At 39.8% G+C, this 21,726-nt stretch overlaps 1 long non-coding RNA gene across 1 annotated transcript in view; it reads left to right on the forward strand.

Moving 5' to 3' along the window:
* The first annotated feature begins 545 nt into the window (after window positions 1-545).
* The window catches only part of LOC148131396 (uncharacterized), a 39,200-nt gene continuing 18,019 nt past the window's right edge, over window positions 546-21,726 (forward strand). Inside the window, exons 1-3 of the long non-coding RNA XR_015748774.1 lie at window positions 546-1,198; window positions 1,320-1,461; window positions 4,457-4,669. This is a non-coding gene — a long non-coding RNA (uncharacterized LOC148131396). The remainder of the gene's footprint in view (window positions 1,199-1,319; window positions 1,462-4,456; window positions 4,670-21,726) is intronic.

The raw sequence follows: 21,726 nt of genomic DNA on the forward strand, positions 1-21,726 counted from the left end.
TTTTTATCAATTGTGAGGTTAGTGTCCATGTTGAACTGGAATATGTTAGAGCAGGTAGTATACATTGATCAAAATTTTTTCTCTTCAGGCATAGGTAGAGGCTGTTCTTCAAAATTATGCTTAGCTTGCCAAATGCTTGCCAACATATTTAACATTCAATTTCCTTTATTGTATAATCTTCCACTAAAATTTGTTGTCCAAGGTATATGTAGTGGTCTACTACATCTACATCTTCTCCAGATATAATTTTTTTCTTACTTTGGTGAATTTATTAAACATAATCTGGCTCTTTTTTAGATTTATTTTTAAGCCAAATGGTTGTCCTGCTTTGTACAACTCTTGTATTTGTCTTTGTAACTCTTCTGGGTCCTGTGAAAAGAGAAAAAGATTATCTGCAAATATAAAGTGATTTAAATAGGTGCCATTGATTTTTTTCCTGTCTACTGTATGGTTATGTGAGTCCAGATAGGATGGGGTTAACTCTGCTTAAACCAGCTGGACTGAGTCTGCTCAAATTCAAGCTCCACCCATTTGCTGAAGCCACTCCCGAGTTTACAACTCAGTCTTAGCCAGGACTCCACCTGTTTTACAAGGCTCTAATGTAGCTGTAATTGGAGCCTGATTGTAAAAAGGAAAAAAAAAGTTTTAAACGGACCTTTGAGGCTTGGAATCTGCTGAAGACTGGTGAGCGAGCTAATTTTAGCTTCCAGGACTTGCAGATCACGCGAAGGGCTCCAGGCTCAGTGCGGGGAGCCAGGACCACGTGGAAGGGCTCCAGGCAATTGTCCTGATAAGGGCAGCCAGCTGATTGGCCCAGTCGCATGGCAGCAGCAGAAACCACTTGAGGTTTCTCTTTCACTTTTCTGCCTTGCTGTTTGGATCACCTTGGCTGCAAAATGCACAGTGCAGCAGCCTGCAGCAGAGGCTTTAGGACCTGGCAGAGAGATTTGCAAACCTTGGAGGAAGCAAAGTAGCCACTTGATCAGACATCAGTCCAATCCCAGCTGGCAGGAATTACCTCCAGTTGAAGGGCTCTATTGGCCACATTGCCAGTGCTGAGTTAAAACGGTTGGTCGAACATCTCCAGCACTGAGGAATCGTGTGGGTGCCATTCTGACCTGTTTGCAGGTCCAAAACCTGGTGGGAGACTGGCAGCCCAGCAGTTGCCTTTTACAGGCTTGCTAAGCCAGCTAACCAGGTAAGCTGATTAATTTTTTTTTGCATAAGGCTTTTTATTGCATTATTCCTTTGTGATTGCATTTATTAATACTCCTCACTCCTTTCCCTCCTTCTTTCTTGTGAATTAATTTATTCTCCAGGTGAGATGACTGATAAAGAATAAGAAAGGGAGCCCAACCCTTCCACTTCCAAAGGAAAATCCAGGAGCAGACAGAAGAGGAAGGCCCCTGAAGCCAGAGCTGAACCAGAGGTCCAGAAAGAACCAAAGGCTTCTGGAAAAAGGTTGGAGAAATGCCACTATGTGGCTGGGGGAAGGACAGGAGATTTACAACTGGAAGTAGGGCCTTCTACCTCTACTGGGCCACCTCGCTCTGGTATTTGGTCCCCTGATAATTCTTCTGCAGTTGGGGATCCAACTACTTTGGGAGACCTTGAGAGGTATGATAGGGAGCCTTCAATTGTGAAGGAGCTGCTTCCTCCTCCCCCTAAAAGGGCCAGACCTGTTCCAGAACCTTACAATTCTGAGGAAGAAGAAGAGGATGTTCCAGCTCATTTGGAAGCCATTATTGCCAAGGCTATCAGAAGGGGAGAGGTAGAGGTTCTTAAAGCATCTAAAGGAAAATATCTCTGAAGCCTCAGATCAATCAAAACCAGACAGGTCCTTTCAGGCCAGAGAAACCTACTCCTTCAGAGACAGAGGTTCCCCAGTGCCTTCGCTACCCAGCATTTCGGGCAGAGACCTTGAAGATGAGAAAAAATAATCTGATTTCTCAGAGGATGAGGATATGGCCCCTCAAAGACCTTCCTTTACTGGTATTTTTGATGCACAGAAGTTTAGGGCTTTATTATTCAAAGCCAAGAAAACTGCAAAGCTGGGGCCTGGAGCTGATGTTGGTGAAACAGAGGGTGATGGCATGGTGCCACCTGATCAACTTTTTGATGAACCAGCTGTAAGATCAGAAATGGTGCCTGTCCCTAGATTATTCCTCAATGTTATACAAAAACAGATGAAAACCCCGGTACTTCCTCTTCGCTGTCAGCCAACGAGAGGTGTTTCTTCACCATGGGGCCCAAGCTAACCAGCTCCCTACAGGTACCTACAGTTGATGCACCAGTTGCGGCTATGATATCTGCCTCATCCAATCCAGCAGATCCTGAAGAGGCACTAAAAGATGAGGATAAGAAGATCGAGCATTCCATCCAGCGCACTCACCTGGCAGCTGCTTGGGCAGTTAAAGCAGCTGCGGCCACCTCCTTTTTCACAAGGTCGTCGTGGCTTCACCAATTGCAGGAACGTGTCCTTGCATCTAACGTGCAAATCCATCAGGATATTCATAAGTTGGTCGCAGCCGCAGAATTCACTGCAGACACTACTTTGAATAGTGGCAGGTTTGCCTCCAAGGCCATCGCCACATCCATAGCTGCCCGTAGAATGTTTTGGCTGAAGAGTTGGCAGGCAGACGGTCAGCGCAAGTGGAAGGTGGCTTCTTCTCCCATAAAAGGGGACAAACTGTTTGTCGAGGTCCTGGAGCCACACCTGGTTGAAACCAGGACAAGAAGAAGTATCTTCCTTCTCTAAATCGACGCTCCACTTTTAGGGCTTATCCTTCTAACCATAGCTCCTCCTACAGAGGAGAGAGCATTTCAGGGGCTCAGGGGTCCCAGAGCCAACCCTACTACCGGCAAGAACGCCCTCAGGACAGAGCAGCCCATGACAGACCGCAGTATTCAGGCAAGTGGCCCTTTCGTGGGAGAGGAAGTCACTTCTTCAGACACTCCCGATAAAAATAGCAGTAGGCCTCCCATTGGGAGCAGATTATCCCATTTTGCTGCCCAATGGGAAACTACCACATCCGACGCTTGGGTGTTACAAACTGTTAGACAGGGTCTATCCCTCGAATTTTGATCCCCTCCTCCCAGATTTTTTGTACCTTGTTCAGTCTCCAGAATACCCTCTCATAGATGGTTGGTGGAACAAGCAATTCAATACCTGTTAGATATCAGGGCCATGCAAAAGGTCCCCATTAACCAACACGGCAAGGGATTCTATTTCCATCTGTTTGCAGTACCTAAATCTTCTGGGGGGTTGCCAAGTCATCTTAGATCTTAAAAGGCTCAATAAATTTGTTTTGTACAAACGTTTCAGGATGCATTCACTACAGACTATCTTGGCTGGCGTCAGGAGGGTGACTTCCTCACCTCTATAGATCTAACGGAAGCTTATCTTCATATCAGAATTTGTCAGTCACATAGGCAATACTTACATTTCTCTTACCAAGGCAAACATTTCCAATACAGGGCCATGCCCTTTGGCTTGTCTTCTGTGCCCAGGGTTTTTACAAAAATCTTGGCAGCCCTGGCAGCCTGTTTGAGAAGTATCCGCATTAGGGTTCAATGTTACTTAGACAACATTTTAATCCAGTCTACTTCTAAGAACCATGCCCTAAGTGATCTACAGACCGCCATTAACATGTTGCAAGACAATGAATTTTCCATAAATAAGAAGAAAAGCCATTTTTCTCCTTCCACAACTTTATTGCATTTGAGGGCTAATATAAATACACTTTCTTGCAAAGTTTTTCTCTCACGAGAGGATAGACAGTCTGCATTCTATGATTGGGAAGATTGTGAAGGCTCGTTCTTCCACCCTAGCTTTTCTATCCAAACTATTAGGGAAAATGATGTCTACCATCTCCATTGTGTCTTGGTCCAGGCTTCACTCCAGAAACTTCATTGGTTCCTTTTACCTCATCAAAAGGCTGGCAGGAGTCATTCGGCTATCAGGGTTTCTGTTCCTACATCAATCAAGAGGTCATTATTGTGGTGGTCTTCTCCGGTCTTACATGCTGGACAACCATTTAAAGAACCTTCCTGTATAGTCATCACCACGGATGCCAGTCTCTCCAGCTGGGAAGCCCATCTAGACTCAAATTTGGTGCAGGGCCTGTGGTCTCGAATAGAAAAAGGGAAGAGTATTAATTGGCTAGAATTAAGAGCAGACAGATTTGCTCTTAAAACAATTTAGGTCACACATATTTCACTCCCATGTCCTTGTCTTGATGGACAATACCACCACCAAGGCTCACATTAATAGATAGGGAGGTACCAGATCCCAAGCTCTTATGTTAGAGGCTGAGTGTCTGGGACTTTGGGCAGAAAAGAATCTGCTTTCTATTAGAAAGGAACACATCTCCGGGGGGATAATACACAAGCTGATTGGCTAAGTAGAGCAAAAATTGACCCTTCAGAGTGGAGTATTCCCCGTCTTCTGTTTCAGGAGCTGATTCAGATATTCAGACTTCCAGTTGTGGACCTGTTCGCCTCTCCGACCAATGCCCAACTTCCCAGATTCTTCACCAGGTTCACACTCCAGAGAGCAGAAGGGACCAATGTCCTGAGGTGCCATTGGCCTCGGGGTCTGCTGTATGCTTTCGCTCTTCTTCCGTTGTTACCAGCGGTGATTTGGAAGATCTTGGAGGAGGAGGAGGAGGTATTGTTCCTAGTTCCATACTGGCCCAGATGTCCTTGGTTTGCGGACCTGGTGAACCTCTCATGCTCCACACCTTGGAGAACCCCTCCTCTCAAAGTCTCTCTTCTCCATGGAGAAGTCTCACACCCAGACCCTCAGTGGTTCCAACTGACCACATGGTGGTTGAGTGGAGCACGTTGAGGAAGCAAAAGATTTCTGAGAAGGCCATCCAGACCATCCTAGCAGCCAGGAGGCCTTCCACTAATAGAATTTACCAAGCCACTTGGAAAGTTTTCTGCCAGTGGTGTTTGAAACCCAAGATTTCCCCCATTTTGGCTTCTGTGGCCAATATTTTGGACTTTTTGCAGGAGGGTCTTGACAAGGGACTCTCTGCTGATACCTTGCATAGACAGGTAGCAGCCATTTCCTCAGTTTTGTTTTTGCATCATAAAGGTTCCCTATCTCTCAATCAGACCATTCATAAAATTTTAAAAGGGGCTTCCAACATAAGGCCACCAGTGGTTCACAGATTTTCCACTTGGGACCTTCCCAAAGTTCTAAAAGCCTTAATGTCTCCACCTTTTGAACCACTTAAATCCATAACCTTGTATTTCCTCTCTCTCAAGGTGGCATTCCTCATAGTCATTACCTTGGCTAGGAGGATATCGGAGTTAGCCGCTCTTGCTCTTTCTGTCAAGGAGGGCTTGTGTGTTTTCCATGCAGAGTGGTGTTGTGATTGGATCTCTCCTTTATACCTAAAATCAAGTCCATATTTCATAGAGCACAGGAACTTGTCCTTCCCAATTTTTGTCCTACTCCTTCCCACTCTCTCGAGCGATCATGGCACACTCTGGATGTACGCAGGGCTTTGAAGACTTACATCCGGAGGACCCTTCCATTCCGCAGAATGGAGGCCCTGTTCGTATCATTTCAAACCACTTCCTTGGGGTTGAAGGTGTTGCCGACGATGGTGGGCAGATGGATTAGGGCCTGCATTGCTAAGGCTTATCACACTTCAGCTCTTCCGATTCCAAGAGGGGGGGCAGCACATTCCACCAGGAGTGCAGCGACAATGGCGGCCTGGGCTATCCAAGCCCCCATTGAGGAGATTTGCAGAGCGGCCACCTGGTCTTCTCCATCTCCTTATACGTACCATTAATGCATTGATGCCTTCACTGCGGCGGATGCCGCTTTCGGCAGAAGAGTCCTGTAAAGTGTACATGAACACTGATGTAAGTAGGACCAGACTATTGCCCTCCCTGGAATTAGCAGGCTTGGGTATGTCCCATCCTATCTGGACTCATGTAACCATAGACAGGAAAAGGAACATTGGCTTACCTGAATGTTCATTTTCTGTCTATGTGGAGTGAGTCCAGCCCCACCCTGGTTCGTCTGGTCTGGGGTGGGCTAGGGAGTTGCATTAATGTTTGTCTGTTTATATACACTAGTGGAATCACATCTCGTCTGCCTTGATGCTTCATTGAAAACTGGGGAGTGGCTTCAACAAAGGGGCGGAGCTTGAATTTGAGCAGACTCAGTCCAACTGGTTCAAACAGAGTTAACCCCATCCTATCTGGACTCACTCCACATAGAAAATGAACATTCAGGTAAGCCAACGTTCCTTTTATGCCACTTTCTGCCCAGTCTAGTTTGTGAAACACTTTTTCAAGGCAGGGTGAGAAAAGAATAGATGATATTGTATTGCCTTGTCATACACCTCATTGTAGGGTCATTTCTACTTTAAGATCATTAAAGTAAATTGTTGACATTGTTTTTTCATGTACTGATTGCAGTAACTTTATGTAAGCAGTGCTATGCCTTGGTTAAGCAATGCCTTAATTATTGCTTGCTGGAATATTGAGTCAAAAGCCTTTTTGTAGTCAATGAACACCATGCACAGAGGCATGGTGAACTCATTATGCCTTTCAATGACTTGATGAATAACCTGGATATGAATCCTGTCTGCTTCTTTGGCTGTGCATCTTTTAATGTTCTTAATATTCTTTTTCCTGTTATCTTGGTGAAAACCTTGTGGATGATTGTAAGAAGGCTTATTGGGCAATAGTTCTTTAAATCATCTTGGGCTACTTTCTTGTATACAAGAATCATTTCAGCATTTTTGCATGCATCAGATATTTTTTCTTCTCTGAGGCATCTCGAGTATAGTTTTGCTATGTTGTGTAAACTGTGATCACCAGCTTCAGTATTTCAATCATAATAGTAATTTCCTGAAGCTTTTCAATTTTCATTGATTTTATAGCACTTGATACTTCCTCCATCTGGCATTTCCTCTTTCATGGATGTTGTTACTTTTGAGTGGTCTTGATTTTTGTGTAGCTCTGAATAGAATTTTCCAATTATTTCTAACATTTCCTGTCTTGTTCTACACACAGAGTTATCTTCATACTTTAGTTCAAAAACCTTCTTGTATTTATAAGCTTCTTTTTTGCTCTATTAATCTCTTTGTCTTATTCAATTATCTTTTTCAATCTTCACATTAAACTGACATGTTTCTTTCTGGATTGTTCTGACCCAAGCCTTGTTCAAATCAAACAAACACAAAGTATGTATAAAGGCAAACCTTTTCAATGCAACACTGTACATTCTGTGCAATCACAGCCAAGGGTCATTCAAAACTAATTGTCCCAGATAAGAGTAAGCCCTTTCAAGGTTGTGAAAGTCTGCCAAGAACAAGAAACTAATTGCAGATAAATATCCAAAGCCAGAAGTTTCAAAAAACAAACCAGAATAAGCAGGGTTTCAATGAGGACTCTGAGCATAAAGAACTTCTTTGCCCCTGCAAAGAAGCCAACCCCGAAGGCTGGCTTTTATCCCTTATGGGAGGGCCCATCACTTTCCAGCCTTTCTCCCGAGTTGCCCATGCTGCTTCAGCTGCTCTTTCCTTCAAGCAGCCTTATGCACATGCGCACTGAGCACAGGCTGACCTCTGCTTCACTGCTGCTAGACTCCCCAAGCTCTGCACGCAGTATCCCACTCTCCGATAGCCCTGGCCCCATCCCTGCATCACACACAAGCCCCTTGTCTGAGTCCTTGCTGTCAGAGACCCCAGCCATCCACACCTGCTGCCGGAGAACCACAGCATAGATACATTTTCGTATGGTCCTGCGAAATTCAATGAACTCCAGTTTATTAGTCAAATTGCCGGTATTCTTCATTGTCCATCATGTTTTCATTAAATCAACAGTTTCACCAGAGAATGTTGACTGCACCAAGTGTTTTTCTGGTGGTATTATAGATGTAGTAGATTCAAGGATATTTTTGACTATTTGTTCACTTTGGTCTGTAATGTTCATCTCTTCCAAATCTTGCAACAGAGCAAAGTGAATTGATAGATTAATCTTAAAATTGCTGTTTTCCTCTAACAGCTTGTCAATCTTTATTTTTGTTTTTCATGACATCTTCTCTACAGTATATCTTCACTTTAGCTCGTACTATTCTATGATCATTTCCAATGTTAAAACAATTGATGACATTAAAATTGCTGGATATGATTTAATTACTTGACATGATGTAGTCAATTTCACTTCTGTAACCTGATGGACTTTTCCATGTTCTATTTCTGTTAGCTTTTTTCTTCTAAAATGAGTTCATGATATAAAGTTTCTGTCCTTCAGCAAAATGTACTAGTCTGTTGCCACTATTATCTTGTTCACCACTCCCACATGAACCAATCACTTTTTTCCCAGGTATTGTTCTTCCTATTCTTGTAATAAAGTCCCCATTAGTATTTTGTATCAGCATTTTTCTTTGTCTTGAAGGTGGACGACATCATCATAAAACTCTTCTACCTCACCATCACTGTAGTTTATTGTTTCACATAAGCTTGAATGATTTGAAACTTGTATTGTTTGTTCAATGGAATGATACATTGGGCTACTCTGTCTGATTTTACTACAGGGTCTTTCAGCTTCTGGTTGGATGAGAAAACCAATTCTGCCACATCATCCATCTTTGGTACCTCTAGTTTAGAATAAATGCCCAGTCCAACTGAAGTTTAACTAATTTTTTGCCTTTTCATCATCACATAATCCAATGATATCCCAATGCATATTGTTTAGTTCAACCAGCAATTCTTCTAGTTGAGCTGTTTTCATTGTTCAAATGTTGACCATTCCTATGTCCAAAGTAAGTCTGATTTAACTCTGGGATTCTTAGTTCCATCTGCCTTCGGGCAGGTTTTTCCACTGTTGTGGGTATTTGCCCTAGGGCCTCTGGGGAATGAAGGCCATTTTTGAGGTTGTACTGGCATGTGGAAGGAAGGAATAGACCATAATCTGATACAGTGATCCAATGTGGGTTGGCAGATGTGATCGATGTTAGTCTGGGGTATCTATCATGGCCTGTTTGCCTTGGGAGACCCTTATGGCACATACATGTCTGTTGACAAAGCCCCAAATTTTATTTATCAACAGAAGCCCTTTCACCTCATCAAGGCCCTGATCATAAAAGGAGGATTGTATTCATAGAGTATGATTTCCAGAATATCTAATTATTTGATAACTCACAATAATTCTCAGTGACAACCTAGAGAAACACAGTAAACTGAAAATGAACTAATTTTCATTTTTGGTGTCTACCCTACACTGTCTCATCCACTTCACATAAGGAAAATTGAACTTCTGTTTCTCAATCCCAGTTATTTTTATACTGAAAAGAAGCTATGAAGAAGGTTTCTACCCACTCTCCCTTCATACTGAGAAAATAACTCTCTGTATGACTGCAGATGAAAGGATTGGTGTGTACAGTTTTATTTATGCTCAAGTAAACACAAAGAGAGACTCCATTCAAATCTTTTTGTTCACCTCAACTAAAAAGTTGAATAAAGCACATATGGAGAGTTCAGCAGAAAGCCAGCATTCATATTCTCATCTGGTTTATATAGAGCTTAATAACCTGTTCAGGCTGAATGCTAGAATAACATTTACTTTACTCCTTTTAGCTCCCATTTTGACCCCATGACATGATATTGCCTTGTCATAAGTCCATTCATTCTTCTTCATTCATTCATAAGAAACAAATATAAATCTACCCATATTTATTGTTTACACACACACACACACAAATTGAATAATGATACATATTCAATGAATGCACACACACACACACACATAAACAGATAGCCTAATTGAATCATGGGCATATGGATCATATATCATGAACCATACAAACATAGATACTGACTGACAGTCTATCTTTCATGTGAGAACAATCTCAGTTGAACAGGATTTCTCAATAAAATATTTAGTATTGTCTATCTATCTATCTATCTATCTATCTATCTATCTATCTATCTATCTATCTATCTATCTATCTATCTATCTATCTATCATCTATCTATCACCCAAGGCAGCGTTCTAGGACCAACTCTCTTTATACTTTACATAAGTGACCTCTGTGATCATATTAAGAGCAACTGCATTTTCTTCGCTGATGATGTAAAGCAGGGGTCCCCAACCACCGTTCCGCAGACCGGTACCGGTCCGTGGACAAGTCCTACTGGGCCGCTGGTTTGCTGGGCGCCGCCATCTTTTTTTGATGAAAAAATGCTTCCGGTGAGCTTTTCCGGTAGAAAGCTCACCGGAAGCACTTTTCATCAAAAAAGTTACGCCAGCGCTTCGGTGAGCTTTTCCGGTAGAAAGCCATTTCTGCCCAGAAAAGCTCACGAGCGCTACGCCGCCATCTTTTTGATGAAAAGTGCTTCCGGTGAGGTCACCGGAAGCACTTTTTCATCAAAAAGATGGCGGCGCCAGCTAATGCCGTACTGGGCGCCATAAAAAGGTTGGGGATACCGGGCCGCGGCATAAGAAAGGTTGGGGATCACTGATGTAAAGCTATTCAACAATGCTGACAATACTGCTAGCCTTCAAAATGACCTCAACTATGTATCAGAATGGTCAAACAAATGGCAACTTCAAATCTCAAAATGCTCTGTCTTACATAACAGCAAAAAAATAAATAAATCAGAAAATAAAATACAAGCTGAATAATCAAGACCTTGTTGATGACCCCAACTATGTCAAGGACCTTGGAGTACTCATCTCTAATGATCTAAGTCAGGGGTGTCAAACACAAGGCCCTTGAGCCAAATCCGCCCGCCAGACCTCGTCTGATGGCCCGCGGTGCTGCCGCCAGCCTTGCAGCCTCCCCCTTTTTTTTATGAATTTACTCCGTGCCTGCACGGAGTAAATTCATTTTAAAATGGCTCAAGTTAAAAAAAAAAAATTTACTTACCTTCCGGGACCTGGCCCGACTTCTTCCTGCCCCGCACTGCTCCCTGGGTGTCGGACGTGGCGTCATCACGTGACGTCCGCCCGACATCTCCAGGGATCAGAGGAGCGCGCGGACGCGGAGAGGAGCAAGAAGAAAGAAGTAAAAGAAAGAAAGAAGTAAAAGGTAAGTAAAGTAAATGGAGGGGCAGATGGCTGGGCACTATAAAAGGGGCAGATGGCTGGGCACTATAAAAGGGGGCAGATGGCTGGGCACTTTAAAAGGGGCACATGGCTGGGCACTTTAAAAGGGGCACATGGCTGGGCACTTTAAAAGGGCACATGGCTGGGCACTTTAAAGGGGGCACATGGCTGGGCACTTTAAAAGGGGGCACATGGCTGGGCACTTTAAAAGGGGGCACATGGCTGGGCACTTTAAAAGGGGCACATGGCTGGGCACTTTAAAGGGGCACATGGCTGGGCACTTTAAAAGGGGGCACATGGCTGGGCACTATAAAGGGGCACATGGCTGGGCACTTTAAAAGGGGCACATGGCTGGGCACTTTAAAAGGGGGCACATGGCTGGGCACTATAAAAGGGGGCACATGGCTGGGCACTATAATAATTGTACATTTGAATATCTACTTGTCATTATTCTGACTATGTTTCTGCTTTCAGAGCTAGTTATTACTTACATTATTACAAAAACAGTAATAATTGAATGCAGTGACATTAATTTATGATAATAAAGAGTGGACACATAGACCTACAGATACAACCGGCCCTTTGATGGGGACCAAACTGCTGATGCGGCCCCCGATGAATTTGAGTTTGACACCCCTGATCTAAGTGCTAGAATCCATTGTAACGATGTAGCCAAAAAAGGAATTAAGAGTTGTTAACCTAATCCTGTGTAGCTTTTTCTCCGGTAATATCACACTACTAACTAGAGCATACAAAACATTTGCTTGAATACAGCTCATCAGTCTGGAATCTGCATTACATAATGGATATTAATACAGTCGAGAAAGTCCAGAAATATTTCATGAGAAGAGTTCTCCACTCCTCTACTCGTAGCAGAATACCTTATGCCACCAGACTTGAAATTTAAGACCAAGACAACCTAGAACTATGCCACCTTTGGTTCGATCTAAGTATAATACATAAAATTATCTACTGCAATGTCCTACCTGTCAATGAATACTTCAACTTCAACCACAACAATACAACAGCACACAATAGATACAAACCCAAGGTAAACTGCACCAAACTTGATTGCAGGAAATAGGACTTTAGCAACAGAGTGGTCAATGTCTGGAATACTCTACCTGACTGTGGTTTCTTCCCCAAACCCCAAAAACTTTAATCTTAGACTGTCTACTATTGACCTCACCCCTTTCCTAAGAGGTCTGTAGGGGGCGTGCATAAGTGCACCAATGTGCTTATTGTCCCTGTCCTATTGTTTCTTTTTTATTCGTATCCATTTCATGTATTCATAACCATGCTTATACCTATTATCTAATACTTGCTTGACAAATAAATAAAATAAAATAAATCTATCCATGCTACCCCCAAATTTTGACGTAAAGTTTCCTTTATGTTCACATTTTGTTGATATTAGATACTCCAGATGAGAAACCTGATGGAACAAACAAGAACAGTGTTGTGTTATTGCTACAGTCTCTCTACCAGTATGCAAGTTTTATTTCACTGATTGAATTTTCAAGCCCCCCCCCCCAAGATAATTGAATGTTGTATTATAAATCTAATTAAGAGCCAGCAGCCTACCACTGATTAGAACTGGAAAACTTTCAATGGACCAATCTATAAATGAGATGAAGAAAACAGTCTGTGAAACCTCAGCACCTTTTTAACAAGTGGGGTGGTTCATGGTGGTGTCAGGTTTTCAAGGTTTCTCTTATACTGTTTGTCTTAAGTAGACTGTCTTTCATTAAAATAATAATAAATGAGCAGTCAGACTTGTAATCAAGCTCAGAGATTCTGTTCACAAGTCAGGATGAACCCACTATTTTTATTCCAACATAGTCCAGTGATGTTAAATATATTATACCCTTCTTCAAAAATCTGTAATTATTTTTATAATAATTTTATGAAACATAATTACAAAAGATAACTAATACAAGCCAAGAAAAAAAAAGGATAAAAAATAGAAAGCAGAGAAGAAAAAAATAAAAACAGAAAATATAGTAAAAATGTAGTACATATTTTTACATATAGTATTTTTACATGTAGTAAAAATAAGAAAAAAATAATATATAAAGAAATGACTTCCCCCTTCATAACAGCAAGCATTAATAATTTTAATAACTTACATTGTCCTCTTAAAATACAAAAAAAATCTTATCATGACTCATTTTTATCCATAAGCAATCTTTAAAGCCTTATCATTCAGTCTTGATGATTCAGTGGGTTAGGGACTTTCTTTCTTCATTGTGAGTTGTGTTGGAGGGCTCAGCCAATCTCATTGTACATATGTTGTACTCTGACGGTAAAGGTTTATTTGATTTTGATTTGAAAAGCCTATTAAGAGAAAACAGAATATCTATTTTAACCTTGATCAAGTAAACCAACTTTATATTCCTTCTTTTTTTACTTTTAACAATCTTTATCTTTAAACTGTTGAAATACTGTCCTAGAATTTGATTTCATTTTTTGTTTGTTGCTTTTCACAAAATCCTTCAAAACTTTTAGCAAACTTTTTTGTAAATCCAATATAAGAAAGCTATCTAGGTCATTATTTGGGTTTGTTTGGGGTTTTTTTTGTGTGTGTTTGTATCCCTTTTAACCATTATTACATTAGACATATGATATTCAAATCTTGTCCACTAATCATCCTTAAATCTATTCATAATGGCAGACAATTTTAAAATTAACTTCTGAGTCCATTGTTCACAGATATACTTTAAAATATTCTATATAAAAAGTATTTTACTCATTTTATATTAGAAAGCCAAATCCAAATGTTCTTTAATAGTATTATTTAATTCTGTTTTCATTCTTTCCAATGTCCAATCTTCAAAGCCCCATTCTACTATTTTTAAAGAATTCAACAGTATTCTCTCATGAAAAGTAAACTTATAATTGATTTCAAAATTTTATTTCAAATCAAATCTGGACCCTTAGTCTGTAACTTTCCAAAATCAATATTCTAATAATCATATTGCAGTTTATTCCAAAGGGAGGAAAAACTTCCTACATCCCTCACCAGAAGTTCCAAAAATCTGTAATTATTTTTAAGAATGAACATTAGTACTCTTGTCTTGAACTTCCCTTCGTATAGATCTGGGCTGGGGGGAAAAATCTGGGCAACCATTAGGTGGAAGTAAAAGATACCTAAAACTCTAAATCCATTTAGTGGTCACCTATGATGTCTATATTCTATAACTAGTGGCCTAGCCTTAATGCCTTACATAAAATGTTTGGCATATTGTGTGAGAAATTGTAGGAGTCACCCCAGGAGAAAGGTATTCAATAGGTTTGAAAACAATCAGTAAAGTCTGAGTGAGAAGAAAGCATCAAAGGCTCTACCTCAGGGATGTCAAACTCACATTGTCATGGCCATTGTCATGTGACCTATCATGACTTTCTCCCCCTTCACTAAACCAGACATGGATGTGGCTAATTCATGACACATCCGCCTGTGAGTTTGACAGCCCTGCTCTATCTTAATTGGCTTATTATAAGCCTGTTTGGGAGTTTATTTCTACAGCTTGTAAGATAACATTTTTACTCAGATTAAGGTTATATTTCTGATACTGGTGTGATTCTTTCTTCTTGAGTTTGCATGCTACATAGAGCCTGATGCATTGATCTCGTCAAGGTCATTACTGAGATGATTTAATGTCTTCTGAGTTTCACCTAGCATTATTTACTATTTACTCTGGTGACAAACTTCATTTATTTAGTCAGAACTGTGCTTCTTTCCTTTTTCTATTTTGTCTTTGCTATCCCTCACAAAACAAATCTCTTTATGGACACTTTTATTTCCACTAAATCAAAAATCTAGTTCCACATAAGGAGGGAATCTCTTGCTAGCTGTTTTAAGAGAATGTGCTACATGTAAATCAACACAATTTTTAATGGTCAAGTAAACATCATGGATATATATTATGCAATGACAACCACCGGGTATCTTAAAATCTAACAGTTTTTATCCCCATGGTTTGGGGCTTTGAAAATTCTAGTGAAAAATTAACCTGTATATAAAATTTGTATTGCTTCTAGAGACTTATTATGTATTTAATAGTCTTCTAAACAAACAGCTTCCTGGATTGCACCTGCATGTTTATGCTATTCAGCTTTGCATGACATTTTGATCTAAATCTAAAATTCTTAAACAGGACTGAACAATCTGAAGCCCATGAAAAGCTGCCAAGGAATTACTACAATTAAATTAAAACATCCTTTCCTTTTGTCCTGGTCTCACACATTTTCTTTTGGATGAAGGATCTTGGCATATCATTCAAAGTCCAAATATAGCCCATGACACCCCCTCCCCCCAAAAAAATTCCTATCTTGCCTGGATCAGTTTTGAGCACCCAGTGAACTTCCAAGAATAAATAGTAATTTTAATCTAACTTTGTTTTATTCTGTTTGCTTTTCTTCTTCCAGATTTAACTAGAAAATGAGTCTCTCCTTTGTCTATATTATGGTCCACAAGGAAAAGCAAAAAAAGAGATTAGATTTGTAATTGCGGGATGACTCTTATAATACCAATTTGGAACACAAACAAAATATAGGAAAGGAATTAACTTCTTTTAAGTTATACAGAAGAATTGTTTCAAATTGCTTCCTGAGATGAATCCATTACTGCAAAGCACAGACAGGGAGAAATCTGATGGATGATTGGCCAGATCAATGTAAGCCATATTCTTTTTAGTGTGCCTTTACTGTTAAACTTATGTTTTAATCCATTCTTTAACATTGGCATGATAAATTGCATTTGTGGAATGGAAAAGATACTCAGCAAAATCTAGGCTTTGGTTTTTGCACATTGGTGGCACATGCTATACTTCAGTTCACCACATTTATCATTGAACAATATATAATCAATTATTGAAGAAACCAACAAAAAAACTGATAGTCTAAAGCTACTGCACTTTTGCAGAATACAAGGCTTCCAGCAAAGCAACACTGAATGTCAATGAATCTAACAAGATAGCTCTTTCAAGACAATAGAGAGTGAGTAATTCAGTAGGCAAGTCTTCCTTTAGTAAGCAGACCAGGAGTGCCATTTAATCAATTATGTATTATTTAAAGTTGACAATGAGTAAATCACTTCTATGGAACTTCTATTAAATTATGGGACCTCCTAATCTCCAAAACTTGTGATTTACTGTGCAGCGCGAGACTCCAGGTTTGCCCTGTACACTGCTTTGTCTTAGGCAGCGAGGCAGTTAGAATGCTTTAGTAAGGCTATTTGAATAGTAAGTTGTAACCATTCTCTATTATCTGTGCCACTATGCTTCCCTTAGGAATGTGTAATTCTGAATTTAAAAATATGCAAAAACATGGAAATTATGACACCAAAGAGATTTTTTTTAGTGCGTAAAAAAAATAAAACCCTAGTTGTAGCAGGTCATCCAGAGACGAGAAAAAAATAGCTGAACTGTTTGTTTCCTAGCAACTGGGTTATGCCCAGGACAATGGTTTTTTTAAACTGTTTTTTTTTTTTTTTGCTGAGTAAAGTAGACATTTATTGTCATATGAATATTGTTCCCAAGTTTACTCTAAATTTCTGGGAGAATTCTGTTGAAAATTATTTCCATCTGTTTAAATTAACTGGTCTTTTTAAAGTGTTTAAGTAATGATTGCTAAATTCCTACCCCTTTGTCTCCAAATGATGGTCTGAAACTACTTTGTCCACTGCATAGCAACTTAAAAACTATCTATTTCTTAAAACAAACATTTAAGACTAAAAGTCCACTTTTTCAGTGAAATAGATCTAGTCCTGAAATGCAGTGAATACTTTCTAAGAGGGCATTCTCTTTCTTCTGTAGTAAATGGTAATATTCCAGAAAAATCTTCAAATCTTCAAAAAAAATATATTCAAAATCTTCAAATCTTAACTAGGCCTTCCTGATACTATGGACACACACACACACAAACCCACAGAAAAATACAAATCCATTTTTTTGCATAGTAAATATGGAAACACTAACTTTGCTACAGGATTACCTCTATATCAGCAGCTCCCAACCTTTTGGGTACCAGAGGCAGGTTCCATGGAGAACATTTTTTTCCCACGGACTGGAGGGACACATGCTTGGCTAGGCTAACTGGATCCTGTGTATATGTGGATGGGGCTTTGCTCGCTTTCATGGCTGGCTGCATACCTGTGCCAGTCTGCCATCCAGGGATTGGGGATCTCTATTCTACATAACTGCTGTTAGTATTCAATCTCTCTGCAGTGAAGACCTTGAACTGACCAAACAGATTCCATTTTAGCATGAAAAGAAAAGAGTACGGTAACATTTGTTATTTTATAATTTAGTATTTGCAAAAAGTACATGTTTGGAAGGGATGTGTACCAACCAGAGATATATTACAGGTACACATTAAAATTCAGTGACCATTTTGAATCCTGGCATTAGATTATATTAGCTGACAGGGTGCCATATGAAAATAAAAAAAGGAAAACATTGTTATTTAGCAGTCAAATGGATGGAACTTTTTTTTTAAAAAAAGATCCAAGATATGCCTAGGTTATTCCAAAGATGTTCACTATTCATTTTTCTTCCCTTCCTTATGTTGTAAGATTCTAATTGTCGATGAAAAAAAATAAAGCTTCCATTTTTCAGTCTAATTATAGAATGATATAATAAAAATAAATAAGATGATAACGTGAAAATATTTTTAAAATAGTGGGAAATATTTGTTCTGCATGGTTAACCTTTAATTATCTTTTGGCAGCCTTGAAAAAGTAGTATTCTGCAATATTTGTCTGCATGATGCATCACTAAGTCTGTTCTGTACATTATATTGAAAAAAAGTAGTTCTTTCAGATCTATTTATAATACTGTTGTTCTTTTTCTCAAGGGAACAATTTGTTAAACTTATATAGCATGATTTCCCCAAAGAAGATGACCCTTAATTTAAAATGGCCCCTATTCCCATAACAGATTATACAGAAAACGATAATTTTTTTTGTGTGTGTATTCCTATATTTCATATAACTCTTAAGACAACCCTCCTATTTTGAAGTTATATTATTTGGGAGAAAACTATTTCTGCTATAGTTTAGGAGGGTCACAAACCATATTCATTTTTCCAAGACATTTTAATTCTACTACTGGCTTTTTGTTTTATGCTCATTTTGTATTAATAGTGTTTTTATTAATATTTTACTATACTTTGTAAGGAATTCAGAGTTGCAAATAGAGAAGGCAATATATAATTCTTCTAAACAAACAAATTAAGAAATATGATAGACTTATTTGTTCAAAATTAACTCTGGTAAATTTTAAAGATTCGCTAGACCAGGGATCCCCAACCTTTTCGATGCCGCGGCCCGGTTCCGACATCAGCTGGGCGCCGCGGACCAGTCAGGCGTCAACTGGCGCCGCCATCTTTTATGAAAAAGGCGCTTCCGGTGGCGTCACCGGAAGCGCTGTTTCGTCATAAAAGATGGCGGCGCCAGCGCTCTGGTGAGCTTTTTCGGGTAGAAATGGCTTTCTACCGGAAAAGCTCACCGGCGCTGGCGCCGCCATCTTTTGTGACGAAACAGCGCTTCCGGTGAGCTTTCAACCCATGACCTCTTGGGACATCCTTTCAGAGATGTTTTCTTATCTAAAGAGAAAAACAGAATGACTATGGTTGAGCAAAAAAGCTTCCCATTAATTGATTGATTGTGAGAAACTGCCAGAAAGTGTTAGAAGTCATACCACTTCAACTTCCACTGAACCTGTGATGACCCGGGGTGCGGCACAAAGACAACACAGCCAGAGTAATAAATAGGGGTCTTTTTATTAGCTCCAACTTTACCCCCAATGTCCCTTCTGGTCTGGAGAAAAACTCTCCCAGGAACCTGCCACAGCCTTTGACTACAAATATTCCAGTCCAAAACATTATAAACAGAAAACTTTAAACTATGAATTCAGCAAAACAAAATAGGGTAATAAATTCAGCAGGGCAAGATAAGGAGTTCAAGAAGTGAAGTAACATGGCAGTAAATCAAACCAGTTGGGAGGATGTCAGGAACACGCATAACAGCAGCCAATATGAGATAAACTCAATATTTGTTTCCGACAAACGCCCCTCCCAAACTGCCTTTCCTTTAAGCTCCTTTCCCAGGTGTGCCTTGTGAAGGGAATCAGGGCCCTTTCCACCTTCGTAAGCCATGCAACCCATGTTGCTCTTTTCTCCATTCTTTCCTGTGGGCCTTAGGATGAAGAGGGGGTGGAGCTTGGTCTTCCTCTGAACCCAACTCTCCCTTGTTCTACCTCTTCCCTGGTCTGCCAAGCCTGACTTTGCCCTTCCTCAATTTCCTCCACAGCCAAGGAAGCCTCTCTCCCACTCCCTATCAGCTGTTCGACTTCGTCCTCAGATTCAGACTCTGATGGGGGTATGACAGAACTGTGCCACTTTGCTTAGAGGTGGGGAACAAAGGAAGCTATAGACCTTGGGAAACACTCCACCCCCACTTACCATCTTGATGTATCCCCAAGGATTCTTTCCCTTTTTGGAGGAGAAGGACTCACCCCTCAACTGCTGGCACCCCCAGCCAATCCTACCTCACAAGAAAGCAACTGAATTTCTCACTCATCCTTTTCTTACTGCCCACTGTTTTAAGAGTTTTCAGATTTTAGCCTCTGTTCCAAGCAGCCAACCTCCATTTCCCATCAGACTTTGTCACATACTGATTGAGTGGAGTTGTGGGAATGACTTCCAACTTCCTGCCAGCTTTCCCAGTTTATTTGTTTAAAATTAACTATGGTAAATTTTAAAGATTATTAGATAACCCATGACCTATTGGAACATCCTTTCAGAGATATTTTCTTACCTAACACAGAAACAGAATAATTATATATGGGCAAAGTAGCTTCCCTGTTGATGTTGCTTGTGGGAAATTGGCAGAGAGCATCGGAAATCATTCTTCAGCTAACCAGCAGAACTGCTTAACACTTGGTGAGGGAAAGAGAAACAAAGAAGCTGTTGACTTCAAGGAAGACTGTACTCCTCATCCTCCTGATATATCCCCAAGGTCCTTCATACTTCCAAGACTACATGAAAGGCGCAGTGTTCTTTTAGCATCTGCAACTTTCTCAAATTTCATTCACACATTAGTCATGGGCTCATTTGAGTTCAATAATTCTCACCCTGTACTTCCCAATTTCACCCAACTGAAGGTTGCAAACAAATAAATAAATAAACAAACTAACTAACAGGAGAGTTTTAGTAGTATGTACTAGTATGTAGATTATGAATGCAATGCAGAGCAATGAGAACATTTTGATGGTACAACCTTAACTTCATAATGAAATGGTAATAGTTATGATTTGGAATTTTGAAACAACAGACAACTCTTCTTCACTTATTTGAGGCTGTATTATTGACAATAATATACGAAAAGACTTGTTATTAAGAGCCATGGTGGTGCAGTGGTTAGAATGCAGTACTGCAGGCTACTTCTACTGACTGCCGGCTGTCTGCAATTTGGCAGTTTCAATCTTACCAGGCTCAAGGTCGACTCAGCCTTCCATCCTTCCGAGGTGGGTAAAATGAGGACCCAGATTATTGGGAGCAATAGGCTGACTCTGTAAACTCCTTAGAGAGGGCTATAAAAGCACTGTGAAGCGGTATATAAGTCCAAGCGCTATATCATATGACATAGGCATTCAGGATTATTGAAAATATTATAAAATAGGACAACATCTGAGTAGTTTTATAAAAAGAACTAGAGAAATCATGAGATACATAGATTTACATCATTTAGATATAAATCTAAAGCCTATGAAAAGTCAGTCTCGTATATTAGTAGATCAAAGGCCTTATTTTATTATTTAAAAAATATTACACCATTAGTCTTTAATAGTGGCCACAGAAGGAAGACACTGTAAATTTGAGTTGCCTATATTGATAGAATCCCCCTTTATTAATGGAATTACAAGTTGGCTTTTTTTGGATAATCATGTCTAAGCCTTTCTTAGTGACTTTGAACGTTTTGTATCAAAGGGAAACACAATTTCTTACGAAGCTTCAATTAAAAGCAGACTTGGCTGAAGTTTAAATTATCTTATCTACAATCAGAGATAAAATAGGCTAGAAAAAAAACACTAGTATTATATTCCATAATGATGTAATCTCAATATATACACAAACAGAGGGAGAAGAAGAGATGGAGAGACCTCAGGAAGGTAATATATATGTCAGAAAAAAAATTCAGTAGGGGACCTTTGCCATTCATTTTCAAAGCAGTTTAAAGATCAGCTATTCCCTCCTTCATAACCTTTCCACAGATGAATCTCAAAAGTTGTGCTATTTTGTAAATATGTGTCTGTATTTTTTCTAGATTTTTTTTCAACCCAACTGATTCTTTTCTCCTATTGTGTGTCTGTATAAATGCAGCTGTTCAGGCTAAAGATTCATACTTAGAAAATGGGACTTTCTGTTTATATTACACTTAATAAGTCAAGGATGTGTAGGCTGTTAGAAACAACCTGTAAGTTGTTGCACAAAATTCGAATGATAATATCAGAAGTGCCTTTGCAATTGATAAAAATCCAACATTCCATTCCCCGTGTGTGTGTGTGTGTGTGTGTGTGTGTGTGTGTGTGTGTGTATGATGTATGTATATGTATATATGATAGAATGATAGAAAAACTAGTTCTG

This window comes from Notechis scutatus, chromosome 3 (genome assembly GCF_049901735.1).
Source record: "Notechis scutatus isolate UNSWTSFEM ecotype Mainland chromosome 3, rNotScu1.2, whole genome shotgun sequence".
In the NCBI taxonomy this organism is placed as follows: domain Eukaryota; kingdom Metazoa; phylum Chordata; class Lepidosauria; order Squamata; family Elapidae; genus Notechis; species Notechis scutatus.